Raw genomic sequence first — 8,689 nt, 5'->3', positions numbered from 1 at the left:
ACTGTTCAATATGGCGACAAATTTAAGAGCTTTAAGTGATTTATTCTCTGTTTGGCTTGTAAATAGTGCAATTTTATTTCGAAAATAATACGTATACGGAATACGTATCGCAAATATATCCATTAACCAAGGACCGTTTTCGCACCACATTTTCTCTTATTCACAACCCGCATCCCCACAGACGCAGAAGAAGAAGAAGCTATTGCTGCTGTAGAGCGTTGCATTGAGGAAGACCCGAATTAGTACATCCGCCATCAAAATTTGAATGATTATTTACTTTTTAATTCCTGAATTGAACAACCATTCCCCTTTAAATGGCAGCCATATGCTTAACCTACTTACTGTGACAAAGCTTAGTAAAAAATGGGGGATGTGCGCGCGATGGCACGTGCTAGTCGCGTGTCCGCTTACCACCGTTTTTCTGTGTTGGTTGGTTGCTGAGCGATCCGTCCGTGTCTGTTGGCAGCGGATGCGAGAGTGACGATCGATTCTCTTTTTTTCCCCCTCGCTTGCGTTGGTAAGGAAATAATACTACAAATGCTGCAGTGGTTGTTTTCCTTATAAACTAGGGATAGATATACTTAATAGTAAGAATAAAAGTAGTAGTAGTGATGTAGGGAACTAACTGATAATTGTGATAATAATAATAATAATAGTAGTTATATAGGAAACAAAAATTGTGCGCCTGGAGCTCCGGCTCAGGCGTCACATTATTTTAATAAAATACACGTTTGGTACGCCCTAATTTTACGTCAATTCACCTTCTAGATCTTCTGATTAACACAACAGCGCTTAACAGGGTTTCAGATTAAGTAAGCTTCATTGTTAGACCACTTGTAAGACCGATATATTATCGTCGGGTGCGCGTTTATCACTCTCGGGTTTGTCATTCACTGCCTTCTTCATATTTTCTGACAGTCCGGCTAACCATTGACTGACTATTTTGCGGCAAATAAATTCGATGCAATTTTATTTAAACGCTGAATCGGTTAATCAGTTTAATGAAGCTGAAATAATGGCCGGCTTCAACCGCTGCCAATTCAACATCTTTCAACATTACTAATTTTGCGGATCTATCTTTTCGATCTATGAAGCATCTGTTTCCAAATCTGGAAATTGCTCGAATTAATGGATTCTATTCTGATTGATTACCCAATCCACGGTAGAGTTTAGGCGACGTGACACTGGAGACTTTACGCTCGCTCGAACCCTCGAATGCCAATTATAAAACGGCTTTCAATTTGCTTTGATTTTGATACTAAAGTTTTACTTTTTCCGGCACACGTTCAGGTAATATTTGGTTTAAAAGGTGTCGAGAAGTAGGGGTCTTCGGGAGCTCAGTGAAACATGGATCTGAGGACGCGGGAAAAATGGGATTAATGAGCATCTACCTGGAAGGCTATGAAGACGTTTTTGGAGAAGAGGTGCATCGAAATAATTACTATGGGACAAATTCATTTGGACAGGACGTTGCAAACGTCAAACGAGGTTGGAAAGCATCTGTAGGAATGTCCAGTATGCCAATTCATAAATCGGTTTTAGCAGCCTTTGTCAAGGACCCTGTGATTATTTTGATGATGACTCACTTATCCCAATAATAAAGCGATTTTGGGAAATCAAAGACTTAACTTCGTCAAAGCCATCTATGTTTTCGGAAGATTTGCGATGCGAGCAACTTTTTAATGAATATTGTACTTGACTTGGGAATGGTCAATCCTATGTTCTCCTCTTGTCTACTTCAGGATTTGAATCTCTAGATTCCTATTGCCCGGCTCGTTGTCGTTTCAGTAATTTGGAAGCTAAATTGTATAGAAAGCCACACCTGAAAGCCCGGTACTCAGCATTTTTACGAGAGTATGTCGATCTAGGGCAAATGTCTCTTGTAACAAAGGAACTTTTTGCGCAATAATTGCGTTCGTGTTTCGTACCCTGCGTTTTTTTGTAGTGTATCGTTTGTCGAGTGAACTTCTCGGACAAATTAAGCATTTTTAAATTGAACACTGTGACTTATGGAACCAAGCCAGCTGCCTTCTTGGCTATAAGAGCCATGCATCAGCTCTCTTATGATGAGGAGGATTCAATTCCAGTTGGAGCTAAAATTGTGCGCAGAGATTTCTATGTGGATGATTTCATCCCTGAAGGGGACTTATTTGAGGAGGTGATATAAATTTGTCGTCCGGTGAGCTACTGCCGCAAGGTCACTTTCCAATCCGTAAATGGAGTTTGAACGAGTGAGCGGCCCTGAAAGGAAGGTCTGACTGCGACTATGAGCAGTTAATCTAATTTCACGATGGATCGGATATCGCCCAGGCATTGGATTAGCCTAGGATCCAGCCTAAGATCAACTTTTATTTCATTTCTCTCGTTCAATTAATTTCGGAGTACACACGGAAAGCTGCTGTTGATCGAACAATAAGAACGGAAAAGTACAGACCACCCACTGAAGTATTGGTTGAGTAAAGTGAGAAGTTTACGCTCAGCTGTCACGGGAGAAGTTACCAAGGAGATTCCATCGAAGCCGCAGGCAACATCAGAGTCTTGCGACCGGTCTGCTGAGACCGACAGACCTGGGCAAGACGAAATAAGCAGCCTACTCGACATCGCGAAGACGTATGCAACCGGCGACCGTAGGGCAACATACATGCAACTTGAGACACGATTTGGTGTATCTTCACCACCCCGCGCCACAAGTGGCCACGTTTGCACAGTTCTTGCTAGTCCTTCGGGAAACCTCACCACCCAGCTCCGCGAGCGGCAGCGTATCCCATTGCTCCGTTAAGCTACCTCATGGAGGGTGACCGTACTGAACGAAACATTAGAGCGATATTACGTAACCTAACCAGTCACGCTCGGCTTCAATCCCGAATCTGACCGGAGTTTGATATAGGACGATGAACATTAAATCCTTCAAGTATCATAAGCCAACTCATATTCAGCCCTGCCTATCACGCGGTAATCCGGAAGGCGATTCTGAACTTGATAAGCAACGTTAATTATGCGCACAAACGCACGTGCGTCGTGCCAACTGTCTGAAATGCGAAGACGCAGATTCCTTCGTATCTATTAAGGAAAACCATTCAGGAGAAGAAGAATTAAATTAAATCAATTTATGCTTTATTTGTCTAGGACCGAAAATATCTCTTTAATTTCTAAGCATAACGAACCGTGTATACCACACAAAAAATGTTGTCAGGAATTAATGTTAAAATAACTTTACAAAGCATACTAGCACAGCGTCTTTGACGGGGCCACCGAACCTGCACGAACGGAAATTGGCGTAAGTTAACTATTTTGATTTTTCCTGTCTAAAGTATATTGAAATAATTTAAATATTGTGTCATAGATCGTTAAATAATTTTTCTTGAAAGATTTAAAAATAATTTTGTATTGAAGAATAATAATAGTAGATATAATATAATATATAATAATGATAGATATATTGTTTTTGGTTATTTTATCAATGATGATAGGATTCTTAACTATGTTTGATTGAAGTAAATATTGTGTTCGCGTTTGATTATACCATGCGGCTTATATATGAATTAAAAATGTAATTAATGAATATAGTTGAATAAGGGATAACAACCGATAATTTCTCACGTGTTATCAAGGTAGGGAGGCTACAGAAAAGGGGATAGTATTCGCCCACCCTATTATATTTAAAGCGGTCGCAAATTTATTCAGCTAAACTACTGTTGTAAGCTTATGCTTATAAGTTTATATTTTGAAGCCAAGCTTTTACTTATGCAGTCTGCATCTCCGAATGAACCAAAAGTCAAATAAACTATTCGTGCGTTCTTACTAATTATAACAATATGGTTTGTCTACCGCACAAACAGTGTTGTTGAGGTTTTTCCGTGTATAAGTCTGGCTTGTTTACTTAGTATACCAGGGTTACTGCATCAAATCTGCTTGATGGTATGTTTGTTCTTGGAGTGATATCATTTGTATAGAGTGCTTCTTATAAGTAATAATAGGTGGTTATAGTTGTTTATGTATTCCCTAATATTCCAATGCAATATTTTTAATGACCTTCGATTAATAGTGGTCGGGATGCAATTGTTCGGCTTTTGTTCCTTAGCTATTCGGAGGTGAAAGGTTTATAATCGATGTTTTATTTTAAGCATTAGGGGCTTACATATTACAGATTTGTCTTCATTTTGGCTTCTTAACTTATGGTCTGGTGTCGGTCTTGTCGATTTCCATTTCCTCGTTTTTGCTTTTAGGTGTCGGTGGAAAATTGCAGTCGGGAAGTGGATTGTTTGTTTGTCTAAAACGTCGACGTAGTTAAGTAAAGATCGTTGTTGGGGTTTTTAAATTTGTTTCATTTAGCTATTTAAGCTTCAGTGGCATTTAAGAGGTAAGGCGATGTAGGGTCGTATCTTAGCACTTTGGAAGCCAATTTACATGGTCGCTGAGAGGATTGAATGCCGACTATCGCAAACGCGGCGGAGTTGCAGGTTTCTAGGGTGATGAGTTAAAGAGTTGAAGAGGTCACCCAACCACCCATCCACCCACTCACTTACACATGCATACGTCACACACGCACAGAAACATTGCTTTGAGATTAGAGTAGAACTGCCCGAAAAAGATTTCCATGGAACAAGAGAGTATAAATGGGCAGATCTGGTTAGAGAGTGGTAAAACAAATCGATCGCATCAAGTGAAAGTATTTAAGCTAGCTATGTCTTTTTTACATTCTATGTATATCGTACGTTACATAAATGTGTATGCTACTTCCTAACTACTTCCTTATAGAATTAAAATAAAAACAAACAAAAACCAAAACAAGTGTCGTTTCTATACACTCTAATTATCTACACAGAAAAACCGGTTAAATCTTAATGTATGCATTTATGCATTGGTTTTGGGGAAAAAAAGATGCAAAACCATTTGCTTGGATTTCAATAAACTTAATAGGAATTCTTTATTTCTGGAAAGCAACACTGAACGTTCCGAAATTTGTTGGCAATGGACATCGCTGTCGATATGGCTATACAAGTATTTGTAATTGAAATATACATTGTTATATACAGGCGATACGCTAAAACTAAGAACTAATTGCTACCCAGTATTTTTGTAGTTTAATTCCCGCCCAGCCCTGGCACTCATTTAGTGTATACAATATACTCGTATGTGTTTAAAACTTATGTGGGCGCATCATGTGTGGTTCAGGTTTTTCATTTTCGGCTATATACAACTTTGGACTGGAAGCTGTGTGTGATTTCAGAGAACTCTATGTACAATGCGAAAGAATCGATATCGGTTTAGATGGGCTCTACGAGTTAAAATACTAGGTGCTTAAAATCAAAGTAAATACAATGCCATAATGCTTTCCCAAGCTACCAGTCAGCCAAACATTATAATAGATATACGGATATATGGCGGTATATGCTCTGGGAATGCTCTGGGAATTTCGTTTGAATAACACCGAGGTTTCCAGAAAACTACTTTTCGAAATCGTAGTTATAGATATGTTTGCATGTGGTTTTTAAGTGGGTCAAGTACAGAAATCCGTTGCGCTGCCAGATGGGAAAAAATCTTTTAATTCTCTCTCCTCTTTCTACTGCTCCACTGTGGCTCATCTCCTCCCTCCTAGATGTGCAGGGTGGCTCCGGGCGGAGAGTTGGATCCTCCAGCTCCTAGCATGGCGGTGTTCTGTGGTGGCTCTAGATCCTTTGACTGATCCATGTCGATGACCAGACAGTCGTAGGCCGGAGGCGGCAGCTCGAACTTCACCGCACTATCGTAACTTGGCGGCAGTGAGTCCACAATGGGCAGCACATCGTTTTGGGAGTTTATCTGGAAAGTAGTTCAGCCGTATTAGAAGAATATAAATATGACACATTTTCCATCCAATGATAAACGATTATCAAACTTCTAGAGTGAGTGATGCATCAGCATTCGGCCCAGTATTCACATGTGGCATGGCTCCATTGGTGGTGCGGTTTCCCGCCTCGTCGATGGGTCGTGCCCAAATGCAGACGCCCATGCGATGCGTGACATATCCGCAGATGATCACGCTGATCATCAGCATCCCGATGCCCATGGCAAAGACCAGTCCACACGCGACTCCACACTGCTGTCCCGCAGATTCTTCTCCAGCTGCAGGGCGCAGAGGATCAGCACCGGCACAGTCACCATGGCCACCAGCAGGTCCACAATGGGGCGCTGGGTGCTGGGTCCGGCGTTCAGAGGACTACGTCCGGATCCAGATCCGAATACGTAGGGCGATCCACTGAGATGTCCCCCCAGCGGATGGAAGCCAAAGTTCTGGCTGCTCCTGTTCGGCTTCAAAGTGGAACGGTCCACTACAGTGTTGTGGTTCTGGAGCACCATTCTGAAAGAACAAGGGGGAATATGTTTTAATGGCCTCTAATGGTATTTTGTAAAATGTGTACTTGCGTGTTAAAGGATATTGTGAACGTATTTCATTTTCTCAGACTTGAGTGCATAAATTTGAGATTATTTTAATAACATGAGATATTAATTTAATCTCCCAGTGTAGCTTAGACGCCTCAGGTTTATGTGATGGGAACTTCGGTTAATTGCTGACTCTCAATTGTTAATCCCCAATGAATACCCATGAAATTTTTGCAGTGGAAGCGGTTCCGGTCACTAACTGTAATCGCTGTACTATCCACACAATGGGCCATTATACTCGTATGCATCTGAGTTCTCGTAGATCTGAGTTAATTTCATAATTTTATATTTCATAATTTCATAATTCATACAGAGGCATATTTAAAGTACATAATTAGATTTGAATCGATTTGTAGCCAGTATGGGAGAAATAAAACCGATTATAACTAGATAATTAATTAATCCGAATAAAACTGGATCATTACTATAGTTTTCTTGCCAGACTGTAACAGGGTTTTATTACTCTGTGAATGGAGTTGAATTGTAGGAAATCTGATATTTTTCAATTTTGTTTAGCCAAGAACACTTTTCAGCCCAGTTGCTGTTTTCGATTTGTTTGGCAAATATTTTGCGTATATTGCTTCAGGTTAATAAAACAATAAAAATTTGACAAACGCCCCATCTTTGTCAATAAAATCAACTGCGCCAATGAGACGCAGACGGTGAAAATCAAATATTTGCTAAGCATTTCTTGTTTAGAGTCCAATTAACATTGGTAAGCATTACCGGCCAAGATGTATCATATTCCAAACCCACATGTTTATGTCTGCGATTCTGATTGGGATTGTGCTCTATAAAGTCATAAATAAATATATACATATACATATGTGTACAAGTATGGAATGTCGGTTCGAACATATAGATGTCTCCCAAACGTAAATATTTATCGATTGTCTTAAAACTTTGACCTTGTGAAGTGTCAACCTTGACTGTCGAACCACCATAGTTTTGCGCCAATCGAGCGTCATTATCGTTTACTCTCAGTGCAGTCAACATGTCGAGTTTCGTGCCGAATAAAGAGCAAACGCCGACAGTGTTAATTTTCTGTTTTCATTTGAAGAAAACAGCAGCGGAATCGCACCGAATGCTTGTTGAAGCCTTTGGCGAACAAGTACCAACTGTGAAAACGTGTGAACGGTGGTTTCAACGCTTCAAAAGTGGTGATTTTGACGTCGACGACAAAGAGCACGGAAAACCACCAAAAAGGTACGAAGACGCCGAACTGCAAGCATTATTGGATGAAGACGATGCTCAAACGCAAAAACAACTCGCAGAGCAGTTGGAAGTAAGTCAACAAGCAGTTTCCAATCGCTTGCGAGAGATGGGAAAGATTCAGAAGGTCGGTAGATGGGTGCCACATGAGTTGAACGACATTTCATACTTGTACACCTGGTATATCGGAAAACACTTGGAAGTTGGAATGCTCGGCGTGCAATATTTCCAGCATATGTGCATTCGAATTCTTCTTTTTTAAGCGACAGGTCTTTCAAAAATAAAGGGATGAATGTACTATTTTCTTTCTGAAATCATGCTTTTGTTGACGGGATTCTCAATTTTTTTTCGTGTGTGTTTCACATGGTATTAAACTTTTGATTTCCGCTTGCACTTGCAAATGTACATTTTTAGATTCTCGAGTTTTAAAGGCCTACAAAAGCGAATGATTGGCGGAGTACAATTGCTCTACAAAAGGTTTTCTGATGGATCTAATAGGCGCAGAGGCGTTACTGTCGTTGCTAAACGGCTTGAAACGTCTTCATCTGACTGGCGGCAGTCAGTGTATGCCTGGTTGTATTAAGATTGTCCCGTGCTTTTATCAAAAACATAACTTAATATCAATTCAGTGGATAAAAAGATTGATTGCTTCTTTTTCCTTTCCATTGTATAACTTGATAACTTGCTATTCGTGGTACAGTATGATCTAAAAGATCTCAAAGGATAACTTTCGCTACGGTATCTGTGACATGAATATTGACTGAACGGCAACTTTTTTTTATTAATATTGCCTTATAGTTTGGATAAATTGCAGCCTATTTGTTCTTTGCGTCGTCCTGAATCGCACAGTAACCTTTGCCCACAGGATGTCCTACTTAGCCAGACGCTTCCAACAATAATTCATGCTTATATTTCTAGAGCCTTGAGAGGTCGGTTGCTTGTTATACCCGTTACTCGTAGAGTAAAAGGGTATACTAGATTCGTTGAAAAGTATGTAACAGGCAGAAGGAAGCGTTTCCGACCATATAAAGTATATATATTCATGATCAGGATC

General features: G+C 40.1%; 1 long non-coding RNA gene and 1 pseudogene across 1 annotated transcript; both read right to left on the bottom strand.

The window, feature by feature from the left end:
- Positions 1 to 926: 926 nt before the first annotated feature.
- Positions 927 to 1,993, bottom strand: LOC122625464. Its single transcript, XR_006326599.1, has 3 exons — positions 1,929 to 1,993; positions 1,443 to 1,864; positions 927 to 1,353 (listed from the first exon to the last, which is right to left on the bottom strand). It is a non-coding gene; the product is annotated as an uncharacterized LOC122625464 (long non-coding RNA).
- Positions 1,994 to 5,595: 3,602 nt separating this feature from the next.
- Positions 5,596 to 6,339, bottom strand: LOC122625463 (annotated as a pseudogene).
- Positions 6,340 to 8,689: the final 2,350 nt, after the last annotated feature.

The sequence above is a fragment of the Drosophila teissieri genome, unplaced genomic scaffold (genome assembly GCF_016746235.2).
Source record: "Drosophila teissieri strain GT53w unplaced genomic scaffold, Prin_Dtei_1.1 Segkk10_quiver_pilon_scaf, whole genome shotgun sequence".
Classification (NCBI taxonomy): Eukaryota; Metazoa; Arthropoda; class Insecta; order Diptera; family Drosophilidae; genus Drosophila; species Drosophila teissieri.
The sequence above is the reverse complement of the archived record's forward strand: the minus strand, read 5'-3'. Positions and strand labels throughout refer to the sequence as shown.